Genomic DNA, 25,799 nt, shown 5'->3' on the forward strand with positions numbered 1-25,799 from the left:
CAACTGTGAAGCTCATCTGTAGATAATGCCTACAACTGTGAAGCTTATCTGTAGATAATGCCTACAACTGTAAAGCTCATCTGTAGATAATGCCTACAACTGTAAAGCTAATCTGTAGATAATGCCTACAACTGTAAACCTCACCTGTAGATAATGCCTACAACTGTAAAGCTCATCTGTAGATAATGCCTAAAACTGTGAAGCTCACCTGTAGATAATGCCTACAACTGTGAAGATCATCTGTAGATAATGCCTACAACTGTGAAGCTCACCTGTAGATAATGCCTACAACTGTAAAGCTAACCTGTAGATAATGCCTACAACTGTAAACCTCACTTGTAGATAATGCCTACAACTGTAAACCTCACTTGTAGATAATGCCTACAACTGTAAAGCTCATTTGTAGATAATGCCTACAACTGTAAAGCTCACCTGTAGATAATGCCTACAACTGTGAAGCTCATCTGTAGATAATGCCTACAACTTTAAAGCTCATCTGTAGATAATGCCTACAACTGTAAACCTAACCTGTAGATAATGCCTACAACTGTGAACCTCACCTGTAGATAATGCTTAGAACTGAGTACCTCACCTGTAGATAATGCCTAAATTTGTAAAGCTCATCTGTAGATAATGCCTACAACTGTGAAGCTCATCTGTAGATAATGCCTACAACTGTAAACTTCACCTGTAGATAATGCCTACAACTGTAAACTTCACCTGTAGATAATGCCTACAACTGTAAAGCTCATCTGTAGATAATGCCTACAACTGTATACCTCATCTGTAGATAATGCCTACAACTGTAAACCTAACCTGTAGATAATGCCTACAACTGTGAACCTCACTTGTAGATAATGCCTACAACTGTGAACCTCACCTGTAGATAATGCCTAAATTTGTAAAGCTCATCTGTAGATAATGCCTACAACTGTGAAACTCATCTGTAGATAATGCCTACAACTGTAAACTTCACCTGTAGATAATGCCTACAACTGTAAAGCTCATCTGTAGATAATGCCTACAACTGCAAACCTCACCTGTAGATAATGCCTACAACTGTGACGCTCATCTGTAGATAATGCCTACAACTGTGACGCTCATCTGTAGATAATGCCTACAACTGTGACGCTCATCTGTAGATAATGCCTACAACTGTGAAGCTCATCTGTAGATAATGCCTACAACTGTGAAGCTCATCTGTAGATAATGCCTACAACTGTAAACCTAAACTGTAGATAATGCCTACAACTGTGAAGCTCACCTGTAGATAATGCCTACAACTGTAAACCTCACTTGTAGATAATGCATACAACTGTGAAACTCACCTGTAGATAATGCCTACAACTGTGAAGATCATCTGTAGATAATGCCTACAACTGTGAAGCTCACCTGTAGATAATGCCTACAACTGTAAAGCTCACCTGTAGATAATGCCTACAACTGTAAAGCTAATCTGTAGATAATGCCTACAACTGTAAAGCTCATCTGTAGATAATGCCTAAAACTGTGAAGCTCACCTGTAGATAATGCCTACAAATGTGAAGATCATCTGTAGAGAATGCCTACAACTGTGAAGCTCACCTGTAGATAATGCCTACAACTGTGAAGCTCATCTGTAGATAATGCCTACAACTGTAAACCTCACTTGTAGATAATGAATACAACTGTAAACCTCACTTGTAGATAATGCCTACAACTGTAAAGCTCACCTGTAGATAATGCCTACAACTGTAAAGCTCATCTGTAGATAATGCCTACAACTGTAAAGCTCACCTGTAGATAATGCCTACAACTGTAAAGCTCACCTGTAGATAATGCCTACAACTGTGACGCTCATCTGTAGATAATGCCTACAACTGTAAACCTCATCTGTCGATAATGCCTACAACTGTAAAGCTCATCTGTAGATAATGCCTACAACTGTGAAGCTCATCTTTAGATAATGCCTACAACTGTGAAGCTCATCTGTAGATAATGCCTACAACTGTGAAGCTCATCTGTAGATAATGCCTACAACTGTGAAGCTCATCTGTAGATAATGCCAACAACTGTAAACCTCAACTGTAGATAATGCCTACAACTGTGAAGCTCATCTGTAGATAATGCCTACAACTGTGAAGCTCATCTGTAGATAATGCCTACAACTGTGAAGCTCATCTGTAGATAATGCCAACAATTGTGAAGCTCATCTGTAGATAATGCCTACAACTGTGAAGCTCACCTGTAGATAATGCCTACAACTGTAAACCTCACTTGTAGATAATCCCTACAACTGTAAAGCTCATCTGTATATAATGCCTACAACTGTAAACGTCACTTGTAGATAATGCATACAACTGTGAAACTCACCTGTAGATAATGCCTACAACTGTAAACCTCACTTGTAGATAATGCCTACAACTGTAAACCTCATCTGTAGATAATGCATACAACTGTGAAGCTCATCTGTAGATAATGCCTACAACTGTGAAGATCATCTGTAGATAATGCCTACAACTGTGAAGCTCACCTGTAGATAATGCCTACAACTGTAAAGCTAACCTGTAGATAATGCCTACAACTGTAAACCTCACTTGTAGATAATGCCTACAACTGTAAACCTCACTTGTAGATAATGCCTACAACTGTAAAGTTCATTTGTAGATAATGCCTACAACTGTAAGTCTCACCTGTAGATAATGCCTACAACTGTGAAGCTCATCTGTAGATAATGACTACAACTGTATACCTCATCTGTAGATAATGCCTACAACTGTAAACCTAACCTGTAGATAATGCCTACAACTGTGAACCTCACTTGTAGATAATGCCTACAACTGTGAACCTCACCTGTAGATAATGCCTAAATTTGTAAAGCTCATCTGTAGATAATGCCTACAACTGTGAAACTCATCTATAGATAATGCCTACAACTGTAAACTTCACCTGTAGATAATGCCTACAACTGTAAAGCTCATCTGTAGATAATGCCTACAACTGCAAACCTCACCTGTAGATAATGCCTACAACTGTGACGCTCATCTGTAGATAATGCCTACAACTGTGACGCTCATCTGTAGATAATGCCTACAACTGTGAAGCTCATCTGTAGATAATGCCTACAACTGTGAAGCTCATCTGTAGATAATGCCTACAACTGTAAACCTAAACTGTAGATAATGCCTACAACTGTGAAGCTCACCTGTAGATAATGCCTACAACTGTAAACCTCACTTGTAGATAATCCCTACAACTGTAAAGCTCATCTGTAGATAATGCCTACAACTGTAAACGTCTCTTGTAGATAATGCATACAACTGTGAAACTCACCTGTAGATAATGCCTACAACTGTAAACCTCACTTGTAGATAATGCCTACAACTGTAAACCTCATCTGTAGATAATGCATACAACTGTGAAGCTCATCTGTAGATAATGCCTACAACTGTGAAGCTTATGTAGATAATGCCTACAACTGTAAAGCTCATCTGTAGATAATGCCTACAACTGTAAAGCTAATCTGTAGATAATGCCTACAACTGTAAACCTCACCTGTAGATAATGCCTACAACTGTAAAGCTCATCTGTAGATAATGCCTAAAACTGTGAAGCTCACCTGTAGATAATGCCTACAACTGTGAAGATCATCTGTAGATAATGCCTACAACTGTGAAGCTCACCTGTAGATAATGCCTACAACTGTAAAGCTAACCTGTAGATAATGCCTACAACTGTAAACCTCACTTGTAGATAATGCCTACAACTGTAAACCTCACTTGTAGATAATGCCTACAACTGTAAAGTTCATTTGTAGATAATGCCTACAACTGTAAGTCTCACCTGTAGATAATGCCTACAACTGTGAAGCTCATCTGTAGATAATGCCTACAACTGTATACCTCATCTGTAGATAATGCCTACAACTGTAAACCTAACCTGTAGATAATGCCTACAACTGTGAACCTCACTTGTAGATAATGCCTACAACTGTGAACCTCACCTGTAGATAATGCCTAAATTTGTAAAGCTCATCTGTAGATAATGCCTACAACTGTGAAACTCATCTGTAGATAATGCCTACAACTGTAAACTTCACCTGTAGATAATGCCTACAACTGTAAAGCTCATCTGTAGATAATGCCTACAACTGCAAACCTCACCTGTAGATAATGCCTACAACTGTGACGCTCATCTGTAGATAATGCCTACAACTGTGAAGCTCATCTGTAGATAATGCCAACAACTGTGAAGCTCATCTGTAGATAATGCCTACAACTGTGAAGCTCACCTGTAGATAATGCCTACAACTGTAAACCTCACTTATAGATAATCCCTACAACTGTAAAGCTCATCTGTAGATAATGCCTACAACTGTAAACGTCACTTGTAGATAATGCATACAACTTTAAAACTCACCTGTAGATAATGCCTACAACTCTAAACCTCACTTGTAGATAATGCCTACAACTGTAAAGCTAATCTGTAGATAATGCCTACAACTGTAAACCTCATCTGTAGATTATGCCTACAACTGTGAAGCTCATCTGTAGATAATGCCTACAACTGTGAAGCTTATCTGTAGATAATGCCTACAACTGTAAAGCTCATCTGTAGATAATGCCTACAACTGTAAAGCTAATCTGTAGATAATGCCTACAACTGTAAACCTCACCTGTAGATAATGCCTACAACTGTAAAGCTCATCTGTAGATAATGCCTAAAACTGTGAAGCTCACCTGTAGATAATGCCTACAACTGTGAAGATCATCTGTAGATAATGCCTACAACTGTGAAGCTCACCTGTAGATAATGCCTACAACTGTAAAGCTAACCTGTAGATAATGCCTACAACTGTAAACCTCACTTGTAGATAATGCCTACAACTGTAAACCTCACTTGTAGATAATGCCTACAACTGTAAAGCTCATTTGTAGATAATGCCTACAACTGTAAAGCTCACCTGTAGATAATGCCTACAACTGTGAAGCTCATCTGTAGATAATGCCTACAACTTTAAAGCTCATCTGTAGATAATGCCTACAACTGTAAACCTAACCTGTAGATAATGCCTACAACTGTGAACCTCACCTGTAGATAATGCTTAGAACTGAGTACCTCACCTGTAGATAATGCCTAAATTTGTAAAGCTCATCTGTAGATAATGCCTACAACTGTGAAGCTCATCTGTAGATAATGCCTACAACTGTAAACTTCACCTGTAGATAATGCCTACAACTGTAAACTTCACCTGTAGATAATGCCTACAACTGTAAAGCTCATCTGTAGATAATGCCTACAACTGTATACCTCATCTGTAGATAATGCCTACAACTGTAAACCTAACCTGTAGATAATGCCTACAACTGTGAACCTCACTTGTAGATAATGCCTACAACTGTGAACCTCACCTGTAGATAATGCCTAAATTTGTAAAGCTCATCTGTAGATAATGCCTACAACTGTGAAACTCATCTGTAGATAATGCCTACAACTGTAAACTTCACCTGTAGATAATGCCTACAACTGTAAAGCTCATCTGTAGATAATGCCTACAACTGCAAACCTCACCTGTAGATAATGCCTACAACTGTGACGCTCATCTGTAGATAATGCCTACAACTGTGACGCTCATCTGTAGATAATGCCTACAACTGTGACGCTCATCTGTAGATAATGCCTACAACTGTGAAGCTCATCTGTAGATAATGCCTACAACTGTGAAGCTCATCTGTAGATAATGCCTACAACTGTAAACCTAAACTGTAGATAATGCCTACAACTGTGAAGCTCACCTGTAGATAATGCCTACAACTGTAAACCTCACTTGTAGATAATGCATACAACTGTGAAACTCACCTGTAGATAATGCCTACAACTGTGAAGATCATCTGTAGATAATGCCTACAACTGTGAAGCTCACCTGTAGATAATGCCTACAACTGTAAAGCTCACCTGTAGATAATGCCTACAACTGTAAAGCTAATCTGTAGATAATGCCTACAACTGTAAAGCTCATCTGTAGATAATGCCTAAAACTGTGAAGCTCACCTGTAGATAATGCCTACAAATGTGAAGATCATCTGTAGAGAATGCCTACAACTGTGAAGCTCACCTGTAGATAATGCCTACAACTGTGAAGCTCATCTGTAGATAATGCCTACAACTGTAAACCTCACTTGTAGATAATGAATACAACTGTAAACCTCACTTGTAGATAATGCCTACAACTGTAAAGCTCACCTGTAGATAATGCCTACAACTGTAAAGCTCATCTGTAGATAATGCCTACAACTGTAAAGCTCACCTGTAGATAATGCCTACAACTGTAAAGCTCACCTGTAGATAATGCCTACAACTGTGACGCTCATCTGTAGATAATGCCTACAACTGTAAACCTCATCTGTCGATAATGCCTACAACTGTAAAGCTCATCTGTAGATAATGCCTACAACTGTGAAGCTCATCTTTAGATAATGCCTACAACTGTGAAGCTCATCTGTAGATAATGCCTACAACTGTGAAGCTCATCTGTAGATAATGCCTACAACTGTGAAGCTCATCTGTAGATAATGCCAACAACTGTAAACCTCAACTGTAGATAATGCCTACAACTGTGAAGCTCATCTGTAGATAATGCCTACAACTGTGAAGCTCATCTGTAGATAATGCCTACAACTGTGAAGCTCATCTGTAGATAATGCCAACAATTGTGAAGCTCATCTGTAGATAATGCCTACAACTGTGAAGCTCACCTGTAGATAATGCCTACAACTGTAAACCTCACTTGTAGATAATCCCTACAACTGTAAAGCTCATCTGTATATAATGCCTACAACTGTAAACGTCACTTGTAGATAATGCATACAACTGTGAAACTCACCTGTAGATAATGCCTACAACTGTAAACCTCACTTGTAGATAATGCCTACAACTGTAAACCTCATCTGTAGATAATGCCTACAACTGTGAAGCTCATCTGTAGATAATGCCTACAACTGTGAAGCTCATCTGTAGATAATGCCTACAACTGTGAAGCTCATCTGTAGATAATGCCTACAACTGTAAAGCTCACCTGTAGATAATGCCTACAACTGTGAAGCTCATCTGTAGATAATGCCAACAACTGTAAACCTCAACTGTAGATAATGCCTACAACTGTGAAGCTCATCTGTAGATAATGCCTACAACTGTGAAGCTCATCTGTAGATAATGCCTACAACTGTGAAGCTCATCTGTAGATAATGCCAACAACTGTGAAGCTCATCTGTAGATAATGCCTACAACTGTGAAGCTCACCTGTAGATAATGCCTACAACTGTAAACCTCACTTGTAGATAATCCCTACAACTGTAAAGCTCATCTGTAGATAATGCCTACAACTGTAAACGTCTCTTGTAGATAATGCATACAACTGTGAAACTCACCTGTAGATAATGCCTACAACTGTAAACCTCACTTGTAGATAATGCCTACAACTGTAAACCTCATCTGTAGATAATGCATACAACTGTGAAGCTCATCTGTAGATAATGCCTACAACTGTGAAGCTTATGTAGATAATGCCTACAACTGTAAAGCTCATCTGTAGATAATGCCTACAACTGTAAAGCTAATCTGTAGATAATGCCTACAACTGTAAACCTCACCTGTAGATAATGCCTACAACTGTAAAGCTCATCTGTAGATAATGCCTAAAACTGTGAAGCTCACCTGTAGATAATGCCTACAACTGTGAAGATCATCTGTAGATAATGCCTACAACTGTGAAGCTCACCTGTAGATAATGCCTACAACTGTAAAGCTAACCTGTAGATAATGCCTACAACTGTAAACCTCACTTGTAGATAATGCCTACAACTGTAAACCTCACTTGTAGATAATGCCTACAACTGTAAAGTTCATTTGTAGATAATGCCTACAACTGTAAGTCTCACCTGTAGATAATGCCTACAACTGTGAAGCTCATCTGTAGATAATGCCTACAACTGTATACCTCATCTGTAGATAATGCCTACAACTGTAAACCTAACCTGTAGATAATGCCTACAACTGTGAACCTCACTTGTAGATAATGCCTACAACTGTGAACCTCACCTGTAGATAATGCCTAAATTTGTAAAGCTCATCTGTAGATAATGCCTACAACTGTGAAACTCATCTGTAGATAATGCCTACAACTGTAAACTTCACCTGTAGATAATGCCTACAACTGTAAAGCTCATCTGTAGATAATGCCTACAACTGCAAACCTCACCTGTAGATAATGCCTACAACTGTGACGCTCATCTGTAGATAATGCCTACAACTGTGACGCTCATCTGTAGATAATGCCTACAACTGTGAAGCTCATCTGTAGATAATGCCTACAACTGTGAAGCTCATCTGTAGATAATGCCTACAACTGTAAACCTAAACTGTAGATAATGCCTACAACTGTGAAGCTCACCTGTAGATAATGCCTACAACTGTAAACCTCACTTGTAGATAATGCATACAACTGTGAAACTCACCTGTAGATAATGCCTACAACTGTGAAGATCATCTGTAGATAATGCCTACAACTGTGAAGCTCACCTGTAGATAATGCCTACAACTGTAAAGCTCACCTGTAGATAATGCCTACAACTGTAAAGCTAATCTGTAGATAATGCCTACAACTGTAAAGCTCATCTGTAGATAATGCCTAAAACTGTGAAGCTCACCTGTAGATAATGCCTACAACTGTGAAGATCATCTGTAGAGAATGCCTACAACTGTGAAGCTCACCTGTAGATAATGCCTACAACTGTGAAGCTCATCTGTAGATAATGCCTACAACTGTAAACCTCACTTGTAGATAATGAATACAACTGTAAACCTCACTTGTAGATAATGCCTACAACTGTAAAGCTCACCTGTAGATAATGCCTACAACTGTAAAGCTCATCTGTAGATAATGCCTACAACTGTAAAGCTCACCTGTAGATAATGCCTACAACTGTAAAGCTCACCTGTAGATAATGCCTACAACTGTGAAGGTCATCTGTAGATAATGCCTACAACTGTAAACCTCACCTGTCGATAATGCCTACAACTGTAAAGCTCATCTGTAGATAATGCCTACAACTGTGAAGCTCATCTTTAGATAATGCCTACAACTGTGAAGCTCATCTGTAGATAATGCCTACAACTGTGAAGCTCATCTGTAGATAATGCCTACAACTGTGAAGCTCATCTGTAGATAATGCCTACAACTGTAAAGCTCACCTGTAGATAATGCCTACAACTGTGAAGCTCATTTGTAGATAATGCCAACAACTGTAAAGCTCATCTGTAGATAATGCCTACAACTGTGAAGCTCATCTGTAGATAATGCATACAACTGTGAAGCTCATCTGTAGATAATGCCTACAACTGTGAAGCTCATCTGTAGATAATGCCAACAACTGTGAAGCTCATCTGTAGATAATGCCTACAACTGTGAAGTTCACCTGTAGATAATGCCTACAACTGTAAAGCTCATCTGTAGATAATGCCTATAACTGTAAACCTCAGTTGTAGATAATGCCTACAACTGTGAAGCTCACCTGTAGATAATGCCTACAACTGTAAAGCTCACCTGTAGATAATGCCTACAAATGTAAAGCTAATCTGTAGATAATGCCTACAACTGTAAACCTCACCTGTAGATAATGCCTAAACTGTGAAGCTCATCTGTAGATAATGCCTACAACTGTAAACCTCACCTGTAGATAATGCCTACAACTGTAAACCTCATCTGTAGATAATGCCTACAACTGTATAGCTCATCTGTAGATAATGCCTACAACTGTAAACCTCACCTGTAGATAATGCCTACAACTGTAAAGCTCATCTGTAGATAATGCCTACAACTGTATAGCTCATCTGTAGATAATGCCTACAACTGTAAACCTAATCTGTAGATAATGCCTACAACTGTAAACCTCATCTGAAGATAATGCCTACAACTGTGAAGCTCATCTGTAGATAATGCCTACAACTGTAAACTTCACCTATAGATAATGCCTACAACTGTAAAGCTCATCTGTAGATAATGCCTACAACTGTAAAGCTAATCTGTAGATAATGCCTACAACTGTAAACCTCACCTGTAGATAATGCCTACAACTGTAAAGCTCATCTGTAGATAATGCCTAAAACTGTGAAGCTCACCTGTAGATAATGCCTACAACTGTGAAGATCATCTGTAGAGAATGCCTACAACTGTGAAGCTCACCTGTAGATAATGCCTACAACTGTGAAGCTCATCTGTAGATAATGCCTACAACTGTAAACATCACTTGTAGATAATGCCTACAACTGTGAAGCTCACCTGAAGATAATGCCTACAACTTTAAAGCTCATCTGTAGATAATGCCTATAACTGTAAACCTCACTTGTAGATAATGCCTACAACTGTGAAGCTCACCTGTAGATAATGCCTACAACTGTGAACCTCACCTGTAGATAATGCCTAAATTTGTAAAGCTCATCTGTAGATAATGCCTACAACTGTGAAGCTCATCTGTAAATAATGCCTACAACTGTAAAATTCACCTGTAGATAATGCCTACAACTGTAAAGCTCATCTGTAGATAATGCCTACAACTGCAAACCTCACCTGTAGATAATGCCTACAACTGTAAAGCTCATCTGTAGATAATGCCTACAACTGTGACGCTCATCTGTAGATAATGCCTACAACTGTGAAGCTCATCTGTAAATAATGCCTACAACTGTGAAGCTCATCTGTAGATAATGCCTACAACTGTAAACCTCAACTGTAGATAATGCCTACAACTGTGAAGCTCATCTGTAGATAATGCCTACAACTGTGAAGCTCATCTGTAGATAATGCCTACAACTGTGAAGCTCATCTGTAGATAATGCCTACAACTGTAAAGCTCACCTGTAGATAATGCCTACAACTGTGAAGCTCATCTGTAGATAATGCCAACAACTGTAAACCTCAACTGTAGATAATGCCTACAACTGTGAAGCTCATCTGTAGATAATGCCTACAACTGTGAAGCTCATCTGTAGATAATGCCTACAACTATGACGCTAATCTGTAGATAATGTCAACAACTGTGAAGCTCATCTGTAGATAATGCCTACAACTGTGAAGCTCACCTGTAGATAATGCCTACAACTGTAAACCTCACTTGTAGATAATCCCTACAACTGTAAAGCTCATCTGTAGAAAATGCCTACAACTGTAAACCTCACTTGTAGATAATGCCTACAACTGTGAAACTCACCTGTAGATAATGCCTACAACTGTAAACCTCACTTGTAGATAATGCCTACAACTGTAAAGCTAATCTGTAGATAATGCCTACAACTGTAAACCTCATCTGTAGATAATGCCTACAACTGTAAAGGTCATCTGTAGATAATGCCTACAACTGTAAAGCTAATCTGTAGATAATGCCTACAACTGTAAACCTCACCTGTAGATAATGCCTTCAACTGTAAAGCTCATCTCAGACATCTGTAGATAATGCCTAAAACTGTGAAGCTCACCTGTAGATAATGCCTACAACTGTGAAGATCATCTGTAGACAATGCCTACAACTGTGAAGCTCACCTGTAGATAATGCCTACAACTGTAAAGCTAACCTGTAGATAATGCCTACAACTGTAAAGCTCACCTGTAGATAATGCCTACAACTGTAAAGCTCATCTGTAGATAATGCCTACAACTGTAAAGCTCACCTGTAGATAATGCCTACAACTGTAAAGCTCACCTGTAGATAATGCCTACAACTGTGAAGGTCATCTGTAGATAAGGCCTACAACTGTAAACCTCACCTGTCGATAATGCCTACAACTGTAAAGCTCATCTGTAGATAATGCCTACAACTGTGAAGCTCATCTTTAGATAATGCCTACAACTGTGAAGCTCATCTGTAGATAATGCCTACAACTGTGAAGCTCATCTGTAGATAATGCCTACAACTGTGAAGCTCACCTGTAGATAATGCCTACAACTGTAAAGCTCATCTGTAGATAAAGCCTATAACTGTAAACCTCACTTGTAGATAATGCCTACAACTGTGAAGCTCACCTGTAGATAATGCCTACAACTGTGAACCTCACCTGTAGATAATGCCTAAATTTGTAAAGCTCATCTGTAGATAATGCCTACAACTGTGAAGCTCATCTGTAAATAATGCCTACAACTGTAAAATTCACCTGTAGATAATGCCTACAACTGTAAAGCTCATCTGTAGATAATGCCTACAACTGCAAACCTCACCTGTAGATAATGCCTACAACTGTAAAGCTCATCTGTAGATAATGCCTACAACTGTGACGCTCATCTGTAGATAATGCCTACAACTGTGAAGCTCATCTGTAAATAATGCCTACAACTGTGAAGCTCATCTGTAGATAATGCCTACAACTGTAAACCTCAACTGTAGATAATGCCTACAACTGTGAAGCTCATCTGTAGATAATGCCTACAACTGTGAAGCTCATCTGTAGATAATGCCTACAACTGTGAAGCTCATCTGTAGATAATGCCTACAACTGTAAAGCTCACCTGTAGATAATGCCTACAACTGTGAAGCTCATCTGTAGATAATGCCAACAACTGTAAACCTCAACTGTAGATAATGCCTACAACTGTGAAGCTCATCTGTAGATAATGCCTACAACTGTGAAGCTCATCTGTAGATAATGCCTACAACTATGAAGCTAATCTTTAGATAATGTCAACAACTGTGAAGCTCATCTGTAGATAATGCCTACAACTGTGAAGCTCACCTGTAGATAATGCCTACAACTGTAAACCTCACTTGTAGATTATCCCTACAACTGTAAAGCTCATCTGTAGAAAATGCCTACAACTGTAAACCTCACTTGTAGATAATGCCTACAACTGTGAAACTCACCTGTAGATAATGCCTACAACTGTAAACCTCACTTGTAGATAATGCCTACAACTGTAAAGCTAATCTGTAGATAATGCCTACAACTGTAAACCTCATCTGTAGATAATGCCTACAACTGTAAAGCTCATCTGTAGATAATGCCTACAACTGTAAAGCTAATCTGTAGATAATGCCTACAACTGTAAACCTCACCTGTAGATAATGCCTTCAACTGTAAAGCTCATCTCAGACATCTGTAGATAATGCCTAAAACTGTGAAGCTCACCTGTAGATAATGCCTACAACTGTGAAGATCATCTGTAGATAATGCCTACAACTGTGAAGCTCACCTGTAGATAATGCCTACAACTGTAAAGCTAACCTGTAGATAATGCCTACAACTGTAAAGCTCACCTGTAGATAATGCCTACAACTGTAAAGCTCATCAGTAGATAATGCCTACAACTGTAAAGCTCACCTGTAGCTAATGCCTACAACTGTAAAGCTCATCTGTAGATAATGCCTAAAACTGTGAAGTTCATCTGTAGATAATGCCTACAACTGTAAAGCTCACCTGTAGATAATGCCTACAATTGTGAAGCTCACCTGTAGATAATGCCTACAACTGTAAAGCTAACCTGTAGATAATGCCTACAACTGTAAACCTCACTTGTAGATAATGCCTACAACTGTAAAGCTCACTTGTAGATAATGCCTACAACTGTAAAGCTCACCTGTAGATAATGCCTACAACTGTAAAGCTCATCAGTAGATAATGCCTACAACTGTAAAGCTCACCTGTAGATAATGCCTACAACTGTAAAGCTCACCTGTAGATAATGCCTACAACTGTGAAGCTCATCTGTAGATAATGCCTACAACTGTAAAGCTCACCTGTAGATAATACCTACAACTGTAAATCTCATCTGTAGATAATGCCTACAACTGTAAACCTCACCTGTAGATAATGCCTACAACTGTAAAGCTCACCTGTAGATAATGCCTACAACTGTAAACCTCACTTGTAGATAATGCCTACAACTGCAAATCTCATCTGTAGATAATGCCTACAACTGTAAACCTCAGCTGTAGATAATGCCTACAACTGTAAAGCTCACCTGTAGATAATGCCTACAACTGTGAAGCTCATCTGTAGATGATGCCTACAACTGTGAAGCTCATCTGTAGATAATGCCTACAACTGTAAAGCTCACCTGTAGATAATGCCTACAACTGTGAAGCTCACCTGTAGATAATGCCTACAACTGTGAAGCTCATCAGTAGATAATGCCTACAACTGTGAAGCTCATCTGTAGATAATGCCTACAACTGTGAAGCTCATCTGTAGATAATGCCTACAACTGTAAAGCTCACCTGTAGATAATGCCTACAACTGTGAAGCTCATCTGTAGATAATGCCTACAACTGTAAACCTCACTAGAAGATAATGCCTACAACTGTAAAGCTCACCTGTAGATAATGCCTATAACTGTAAAGCTCACCTGTAGATAATGCCTACAACTGTAAAGCTCACCTGTAGATAATGCCTACAAATGTGAAGCTCACCTGTAGATAATGCCTACAACTGTGAAGCTCATCTGTAGATAATGCCTACAACTGTATACCTCACCTGTAGATAATGCCTACAACTGTAAAGCTCATCTGTAGATAATGCCTACAACTGTAAAGCTCACCTGTAGATAATGCCTACAATTGTGAAGCTCACCTGTAGATAATGCCTACAACTGTGAAGCTCATCTGAAGATAATGCCTACAACTGTAAAGCTCACCTGTAGATAATGCCTTCAACTGTAAATCTCATCTGTAGATAATGCCTACAACTGTAAAGCTCACCTGTAGATAATGCCAACAACTGTCAACCTCACCTGTAGATAATGCCTACAACTGTAAACCTCACCTGTAGATAATGCCTACAACTGTAAAGCTCATCTGTAGATAATGCCTACAACTGTGAAGCTCATCTGTAGATAATGCCTACAACTTTAAAGCTAATCTGTAGATAATGCCTACAACTGTAAAGCTAACCTGTAGATAGTGCCTACAACTGTGTTGCTCATCTGTAGATAATGCCTACAACTGTGAAGCTCACCTGTAGCTAATGCCTACAACTGTAAAGCTCATCTGTAGATAATGCCTAAAACTGTGAAGTTCATCTGTAGATAATGCCTACAACTGTAAAGCTCACCTGTAGATAATGCCTACAATTGTGAAGCTCACCTGTAGATAATGCCTACAACTGTGAAGCTCATCTGAAGATAATGCCTACAACTGTAAAGCTCACCTATAGATAATGCCTACAACTGTAAATCTCATCTGTAGATAATGCCTACAACTGTAAAGCTCACCTGTAGATAATGCCTACAACTGTGAAGCTCACCTGTAGATAATACCTACAACTGTAAAGCTCATCTGTAGATAATGCCTACAACTGTAAATCTCATCTGTAGATAATGCCTACAACTGTAAAGCTAACCTGTAGATAGTGCCTACAACTGTGAAGCTCATCTGTAGATAATGCCTACAACTGTGAAGCTCACCTGTAGCTAATGCCTACAACTGTAAAGCTCATCTGTAGATAATGCCGACAACTGTGAAGCTCATCTGTAGATAATGCCTACAACTGTAAAGCTCATCTGAAGATAATGCCTACAACTGTAAAGCTCATCTGTAAATAATGCCTACAACTGTGAAGCTCATCTGTAGATAATGCCTACAACTGTAAACCTCAACTGTAGATAATGCCTACAACTGTGAAGCTCATCTGTAGATAATGCCTACAACTGTGAAGCTCATCTGTAGATAATGCCTACAACTGTGAAGCTCATCTGTAGATAATGCCTACAACTGTAAAGCTCACCTGTAGATAATGCCTACAACTGTGAAGCTCATCTGTAGATAATGCCAACAACTGTAAACCTCAACTGTAGATAATGCCTACAACTGTGAAGCTCATCTGTAGATAATGCCTACAACTGTGAAGCTCATCTGTAGATAATGCCTACAACTATGAAGCTAATCTGTAGATAATGTCAACAACTGTGAAGCTCATCTGTAGATAATGCCTACAACTGTGAAGCTCACCTGTAGATAATGCCTACAACTGTAAACCTCACTTGTAGATAATGCCTACAGCTACAAAGCTCACCTGTAGATAATGCCTACAACTGTAAACCTCACTTGTAGATAATGCCTACAGCTACAAAGCTCACCTGTAGATAATGCCTACATCTGTAAAGCTCACCTGTAGATAATGCCTACAACTGTGAAAACTCACCTGTAGATAATGCCTACAACTGTGAAGCTCACCTGAAGATAATGCCTACAACTGTAAAGCTCATCTGTAGATAATGCCTACAACTGTAAAGCTCACCTGTAGATAATGCCTACAACTGTGAAGCTCACCTGTAGATAATGCCTACAACTGTAAATCTCACCTGTAGATAATGCGTAAAACTGTAAAGCTCATCTGTAGATAATGCCTACAACTGTAAAGCTAATCTGTAGATAATGCCTACAACTGTAAACCTCACCTGTAGATAATGCCTAAACTGTGAAGCTCATCTGTAGATAATGCCTACAACTGTAAACCTCACCTGTAGATAATGCCTACAACTGTAAACCTCATCTGTAGATAATGCCTAAAACTGTGAAGCTCATTTGTAGATAATGCCTACAACTGTAAAGCTCAACTGTAGATAATGCCTACAACTGTGAAGCTCATCTGTAGATAATGCCTACAACTGTAAAGCTCATCTGTAGATAATGCCTACAACTGTATAGCTCATCTGTAGATAATGCCTACAACTGTAAACCTAACCTGTAGATAATGCCTACAACTGTGAACCTCACCTGTAGATAATGCCTACAACTGAGTACCTCACCTGTAGATAATGCCTAAATTTGTAAAGCTCATCTGTAGATAATGCCTACAACTGTGAAGCTCATCTGTAGATAATGCCTACAACTGTAAACTTCACCTGTAGATAATGCCTACAACTGTAAAGCTCATCTGTAGATAATGATGCCTACAACTGTATAGCTCATCTGTAGATAATGCCTACAACTGTAAACCTAACCTGTAGATAATGCCTACCACTGTGAACCTCACCTGTAGATAATGCCTACAACTGTAAAGCTCACCTGTAGATAATGCCTACAACTGTGAAGCTCATTTGTAGATAATGCCAACAACTGTAAACCTCAACTGTAGATAATGCCTACAACTGTGAAGCTCATCTGTAGATAATGCCTACAACTGTGAAGCTCATCTGTAGATAATGCCTACAACTGTGAAGCTCATCTCTAGATAATGCCAACAACTGTGAAGCTCATCTGTAGATAATGCCTACAACTGTGAAGCTCACCTGTAGATAATGCCTACAACTGTAAACCTCACTTGTAGATAATGCCTACAACTGTAAAGCTCATCTGTAGATAATGCCTATAACTGTAAACCTCACTTGTAGATAATGCCTACAACTGTAAAGCTCACCTGTAGATAATGCCTACAACTGTGAAGCTCATCTGTAGATAATGCCTACAACTGTAAAGCTCATCTGTAGATAATGCCTACAACTGTATAGCTCATCTGTAGATAATGCCTACAACTGTAAACCTAACCTGTAGATAATGCCTACAACTGTGAACCTCACCTGTAGATAATGCCTACAACTGAGTACCTCACCTGTAGATAATGCCTAAATTTGTAAAGCTCATCTGTAGATAATGCCTACAACTGTGAAGCTCATCTGTAGATAATGCCTACAACTGTAAACTTCACCTGTAGATAATGCCTACAACTGTAAAGCTCATCTGTAGATAATGATGCCTACAACTGTATAGCTCATCTGTAGATAATGCCTACAACTGTAAACCTAACCTGTAGATAATGCCTACAACTGTGAACCTCACCTGTAGATAATGCCTACAACTGAGTACCTCACCTGTAGATAATGCCTAAATTTGTAAAGCTCATCTGTAGATAATGCCTACAACTGTGAAGCTCATCTGTAGATAATGCCTACAACTGTAAACTTCACCTGTAGATAATGCCTACAACTGTAAAGCTCATCTGTAGATAATGATGCCTACAACTGTATAGCTCATCTGTAGATAATGCCTACAACTGTAAACCTAACCTGTAGATAATGCCTACCACTGTGAACCTCACCTGTAGATAATGCCTACAACTGTAAAGCTCACCTGTAGATAATGCCTACAACTGTGAAGCTCATTTGTAGATAATGCCAACAACTGTAAACCTCAACTGTAGATAATGCCTACAACTGTGAAGCTCATCTGTAGATAATGCCTACAACTGTGAAGCTCATCTGTAGATAATGCCTACAACTGTGAAGCTCATCTCTAGATAATGCCAACAACTGTGAAGCTCATCTGTAGATAATGCCTACAACTGTGAAGCTCACCTGTAGATAATGCCTACAACTGTAAACCTCACTTGTAGATAATGCCTACAACTGTAAAGCTCATCTGTAGATAATGCCTATAACTGTAAACCTCACTTGTAGATAATGCCTACAACTGTAAAGCTCACCTGTAGATAATGCCTACAACTGTGAAGCTCATCTGTAGATAATGCCTACAACTGTAAAGCTCATCTGTAGATAATGCCTACAACTGTATAGCTCATCTGTAGATAATGCCTACAACTGTAAACCTAACCTGTAGATAATGCCTACAACTGTGAACCTCACCTGTAGATAATGCCTACAACTGAGTACCTCACCTGTAGATAATGCCTAAATTTGTAAAGCTCATCTGTAGATAATGCCTACAACTGTGAAGCTCATCTGTAGATAATGCCTACAACTGTAAACTTCACCTGTAGATAATGCCTACAACTGTAAAGCTCATCTGTAGATAATGATGCCTACAACTGTATAGCTCATCTGTAGATAATGCCTACAACTGTAAACCTAACCTGTAGATAATGCCTACCACTGTGAACCTCACCTGTAGATAATGCCTACAACTGTAAAGCTCACCTGTAGATAATGCCTACAACTGTGAAGCTCATTTGTAGATAATGCCAACAACTGTAAACCTCAACTGTAGATAATGCCTACAACTGTGAAGCTCATCTGTAGATAATGCCTACAACTGTGAAGCTCATCTGTAGATAATGCCTACAACTGTGAAGCTCATCTCTAGATAATGCCAACAACTGTGAAGCTCATCTGTAGATAATGCCTACAACTGTGAAGCTCACCTGTAGATAATGCCTACAACTGTAAACCTCACTTGTAGATAATGCCTACAACTGTAAAGCTCATCTGTAGATAATGCCTATAACTGTAAACCTCACTTGTAGATAATGCCTACAACTGTGAAGCTCACCTGTAGATAATGCCTACAACTGTAAACCTCACTTGTAGATAATGCCTACAACTGTAAAGCTCATCTGTAGATAATGCCTACAACTGTGAAAACTCACCTGTAGATAATGCCTACAACTGTGAAGCTCACCTGTAGATAATGCCTACATCTGTAAAGCTCACCTGTAGATAATGCCTACAACTGTGAAGCTCACCTGTAGATAATGCCTACAACTGTAAACCTCACTTGTAGATAATGCCTACAACTGTAAAGCTCATCTGTAGATAATGCCTATAACTGTAAACCTCACTTGTAGATAATGCCTACAACTGTGAAGCTCACCTGTAGATAATGCCTACAACTGTAAACCTCACTTGTAGATAATGCCTACAACTGTAAAGCTCATCTGTAGATAATGCCTATAACTGTAAACCTCACTTGTAGATAATGCCTACAACTGTGAAGCTCACCTGTAGATAATGCCTACAACTGTAAATCTCACCTGTAGATAATGCGTACAACTGTAAAGCTCATCTGTAGATAATGCCTACAACTGTAAAGCTAATCTGTAGATAATGCCTACAACTGTAAACCTCACCTGTAGATAATGCCTAAACTGTGAAGCTCATCTGTAGATAATGCCTACAACTGTAAACCTCACCTGTAGATAATGCCTACAACTGTAAACCTCATCTGTAGATAATGCCTAAAACTGTGAAGCTCATTTGTAGATAATGCCTACAACTGTAAAGCTCACCTGTAGATAATGCCTACAACTGTGAAAACTCACCTGTAGATAATGCCTACAACTGTGAAGCTCACCTGTAGATAATGCCTACAACTGTAAAGCTCATCTGTAGATAATGCCTACAACTGTAAACCTAACCTGTAGATAATGCCTACCACTGTGAACCTCACCTGTAGATAATGCCTACAACTGTAAAGCTCACCTGTAGATAATGCCTACAACTGTGAAGCTCATTTGTAGATAATGCCAACAACTGTAAACCTCAACTGTAGATAATGCCTACAACTGTGAAGCTCATCTGTAGATAATGCCTACAACTGTGAAGCTCATCTGTAGATAATGCCTACAACTGTGAAGCTCATCTGTAGATAATGCCAACAACTGTGAAGCTCATCTGTAGATAATGCCTACAACTGTGAAGCTCACCTGTAGATAATGCCTACAACTGTAAACCTCACTTGTAGATAATGCCTACAACTGTAAAGCTCATCTGTAGATAATGCCTATAACTGTAAACCTCACTTGTAGATAATGCCTACAACTGTGAAGCTCACCTGTAGATAATGCCTACAACTGTAAACCTCACTTGTAGATAATGCCTACAGCTGCAAAGCTCACCTGTAGATAATGCCTACATCTGTAAAGCTCACCTGTAAATAATGCCTACAACTGTGAAAACTCACCTGTAGATAATGCCTACAACTGTGAAGCTCACCTGTAGATAATGCCTACAACTGTAAAGCTCATCTGTAGATAATGCCTACAACTGTAAAGCTCACCTGTAGATAATGCCTACAACTGTGAAGCTCACCTGTAGATAATGCCTACAACTGTAAATCTCACCTGTAGATAATGCGTACAACTGTAAAGCTCATCTGTAGATAATGCCTACAACTGTAAAGCTAATCTGTAGATAATGCCTACAACTGTAAACCTCACCTGTAGATAATGCCTAAACTGTGAAGCTCATCTGTAGATAATGCCTACAACTGTAAACCTCACCTGTAGATAATGCCTACAACTGTAAACCTCATCTGTAGATAATGCCTAAAACTGTGAAGCTCATTTGTAGATAATGCCTACAACTGTAAAGCTCACCTGTAGATAATGCCTACAACTGTGAAGCTCATCTGTAGATAATGCCTACAACTGTAAAGCTCATCTGTAGATAATGCCTACAACTGTATAGCTCATCTGTAGATAATGCCTACAACTGTAAACCTAACCTGTAGATAATGCCTACAACTGTGAACCTCACCTGTAGATAATGCCTACAACTGAGTACCTCACCTGTAGATAATGCCTAAATTTGTAAAGCTCATCTGTAGATAATGCCTACAACTGTGAAGCTCATCTGTGGATAATGCCTACAACTGTAAACTTCACCTGTAGATAATGCCTACAACTGTAAAGCTCATCTGTAGATAATGCCTACAACTGTATAGCTCATCTGTAGATAATGCCTACAACTGTAAACCTATTCTGTAGATAATGCCTACCACTGTGAACCTCACCTGTAGATAATGCCTACAACTGTAAAGCTCACCTGTAGATAATGCCTACAACTGTGAAGCTCATTTGTAGATAATGCCAACAACTGTAAACCTCAACTGTAGATAATGCCTACAACTGTGAAGCTCATCTGTAGATAATGCCTACAACTGTGAAGCTCATCTGTAGATAATGCCTACAACTGTAAAGCTCACCTGTAGATAATGCCTACAACTGTGAAGCTCATTTGTAGATAATGCCAACAACTGTAAACCTCAACTGTAGATAATGCCTACAACTGTGAAGCTCATCTGTAGATAATGCCTACAACTGTGAAGCTCATCTGTAGATAATGCCTACAACTGTGAAGCTCATCTGTAGATAATGCCAACAACTGTGAAGCTCATCTGTAGATAATGCCTACAACTGTGAAGCTCACCTGTAGATAATGCCTACAACTGTAAACCTCACTTGTAGATAATGCCTACAACTGTAAAGCTCATCTGTAGATAATGCCTACAACTGTAAAGCTCATCTGTAGATAATGCCTACAACTGTATAGCTCATCTGTAGATAATGCCTACAACTGTAAACCTAACCTGTAGATAATGCCTACAACTGTGAACCTCACCTGTAGATAATGCCTACAACTGAGTACCTCACCTGTAGATAATGCCTAAATTTGTAAAGCTCATCTGTAGATAATGCCTACAACTGTGAAGCTCATCTGTAGATAATGCCTACAACTGTAAACTTCACCTGTAGATAATGCCTACAACTGTGAACCTCACCTGTAGATAATGCCTACAACTGTGAAGCTCACCTGTAGATAATGCCTACAACTGTAAACCTCACTTGTAGATAATGCCTACAACTGTAAAGCTCATCTGTAGATAATGCCTATAACTGTAAACCTCACTTGTAGATAATGCCTACAACTGTGAAGCTCACCTGTAGATAATGCCTACAACTGTGAAGCTCACCTGTAGATAATGCCTACAACTGTAAACCTCACTTGTAGATAATGCCTACAACTGTAAAGCTCATCTGTAGATAATGCCTATAACTGTAAACCTCACTTGTAGATAATGCCTACAACTGTGAAGCTCACCTGTAGATAATGCCTACAACTGTAAACCTCACTTGTAGATAATGCCTACAGCTGCAAAGCTCACCTGTAGATAATGCCTACATCTGTAAAGCTCACCTGTAGATAATGCCTACAACTATGAAAACTCACCTGTAGATAATGCCTACAACTGTGAAGCTCACCTGTAGATAATGCCTACAACTGTAAACCTCATCTGTAGATAATGCCTACAACTGTAAAGCTCACCTGTAGATAATGCCTACAACTGTGAAGCTCACCTGTAGATAATGCCTACAACTGTAAATCTCACCTGTAGATAATGCGTACAACTGTAAAGCTCATCTGTAGATAATGCCTACAACTGTAAAGCTAATCTGTAGATAATGCCTACAACTGTAAACCTCACCTGTAGATAATGCCTAAACTGTGAAGCTCATCTGTAGATAATGTCTACAACTGTAAACCTCACCTGTAGATAATGCCTACAACTGTAAACCTCATCTGTAGATAATGCCTAAAACTGTGAAGCTCATTTGTAGATAATGCCTACAACTGTAAAGCTCACCTGTAGATAATGCCTACAACTGTGAAGCTCATCTGTAGATAATGCCTACAACTGTAAAGCTCATCTGTAGATAATGCCTACAACTGTATAGCTCATCTGTAGATAATGCCTACAACTGTAAACCTAACCTGTAGATAATGCCTACAACTGTGAACCTCACCTGTAGATAATGCCTACAACTGAGTACCTCACCTGTAGATAATGCCTAAATTTGTAAAGCTCATCTGTAGATAATGCCTACAACTGTGAAGCTCATCTGTAGATAATGCCTACAACTGTAAACTTCACCTGTAGATAATGCCTACAACTGTGAACCTCACCTGTAGATAATGCCTACAACTGTGAAGCTCACCTGTAGATAATGCCTACAACTGTAAACCTCACTTGTAGATAATGCCTACAACTGTAAAGCTCATCTGTAGATAATGCCTATAACTGTAAACCTCACTTGTAGATAATGCCTACAACTGTGAAGCTCACCTGTAGATAATGCCTACAACTGTAAACCTCACTTGTAGATAATGCCTACAACTGTAAAGCTCATCTGTAGATAATGCCTATAACTGTAAACCTCACTTGTAGATAATGCCTACAACTGTGAAGCTCACCTGTAGATAATGCCTACAACTGTAAACCTCACTTGTAGATAATGCCTACAGCTGCAAAGCTCACCTGTAGATAATGCCTACATCTGTAAAGCTCACCTGTAGATAATGCCTACAACTATGAAAACTCACCTGTAGATAATGCCTACAACTGTGAAGCTCACCTGTAGATAATGCCTACAACTGTAAACCTCATCTGTAGATAATGCCTACAACTGTAAAGCTCACCTGTAGATAATGCCTACAACTGTGAAGCTCACCTGTAGATAATGCCTACAACTGTAAATCTCACCTGTAGATAATGCGTACAACTGTAAAGCTCATCTGTAGATAATGCCTACAACTGTAAAGCTAATCTGTAGATAATGCCTACAACTGTAAACCTCACCTGTAGATAATGCCTAAACTGTGAAGCTCATCTGTAGATAATGTCTACAACTGTAAACCTCACCTGTAGATAATGCCTACAACTGTAAACCTCATCTGTAGATAATGCCTAAAACTGTGAAGCTCATTTGTAGATAATGCCTACAACTGTAAAGCTCACCTGTAGATAATGCCTACAACTGTGAAGCTCATCTGTAGATAATGCCTACAACTGTAAAGCTCATCTGTAGATAATGCCTACAACTGTATAGCTCATCTGTAGATAATGCCTACAACTGTAAACCTAACCTGTAGATAATGCCTACAACTGTGAACCTCACCTGTAGATAATGCCTACAACTGTAAACCTCAACTGTAGATAATGCCTACAACTGTGAAGCTCATCTGTAGATAATGCCTACAACTGTGAAGCTCATCTGTAGATAATGCCTACAACTGTGAAGCTCATCTGTAGATAATGCCAACAACTGTGAAGCTCATCTGTAGATAATGCCTACAACTGTGAAGCTCACCTGTAGATAATGCCTACAACTGTAAACCTCACTTGTAGATAATGCCTACAACTGTAAAGCTCATCTGTAGATAATGCCTATAACTGTAAACCTCACTTGTAGATAATGCCTACAACTGTGAAGCTCACCTGTAGATAATGCCTACAACTGTAAACCTCACTTGTAGATAATGCCTACAACTGTAAAGCTCATCTGTAGATAATGCCTATAACTGTAAACCTCACTTGTAGATAATGCCTACAACTGTGAAGCTCACCTGTAGATAATGCCTACAACTGTAAACCTCACTTGTAGATAATGCCTACAGCTGCAAAGCTCACCTGTAGATAATGCCTACATCTGTAAAGCTCACCTGTAGATAATGCCTACAACTATGAAAACTCACCTGTAGATAATGCCTACAACTGTGAAGCTCACTTGTAGATAATGCCTACAACTGTAAACCTCATCTGTAGATAATGCCTACAACTGTAAAGCTCACCTGTAGATAATGCCTACAACTGTGAAGCTCACCTGTAGATAATGCCTACAACTGTAAATCTCACCTGTAGATAATGCGTACAACTGTAAAGCTCATCTGTAGATAATGCCTACAACTGTAAAGCTAATCTGTAGATAATGCCTACAACTGTAAACCTCACCTGTAGATAATGCCTAAACTGTGAAGCTCATCTGTAGATAATGTCTACAACTGTAAACCTCACCTGTAGATAATGCCTACAACTGTAAACCTCATCTGTAGATAATGCCTAAAACTGTGAAGCTCATTTGTAGATAATGCCTACAACTGTAAAGCTCACCTGTAGATAATGCCTACAACTGTGAAGCTCATCTGTAGATAATGCCTACAACTGTAAAGCTCATCTGTAGATAATGCCTACAACTGTATAGCTCATCTGTAGATAATGCCTACAACTGTAAACCTAACCTGTAGATAATGCCTACAACTGTGAACCTCACCTGTAGATAATGCCTACAACTGAGTACCTCACCTGTAGATAATGCCTAAATTTGTAAAGCTCATCTGTAGATAATGCCTACAACTGTGAAGCTCATCTGTAGATAATGCCTACAACTGTAAACTTCACCTGTAGATAATGCCTACAACTGTGAACCTCACCTGTAGATAATGCCTACAACTGTGAAGCTCACCTGTAGATAATGCCTACAACTGTAAACCT

Source organism: Mytilus trossulus, chromosome 14, assembly GCF_036588685.1.
Source record: "Mytilus trossulus isolate FHL-02 chromosome 14, PNRI_Mtr1.1.1.hap1, whole genome shotgun sequence".
Taxonomy (NCBI): domain Eukaryota; kingdom Metazoa; phylum Mollusca; class Bivalvia; order Mytilida; family Mytilidae; genus Mytilus; species Mytilus trossulus.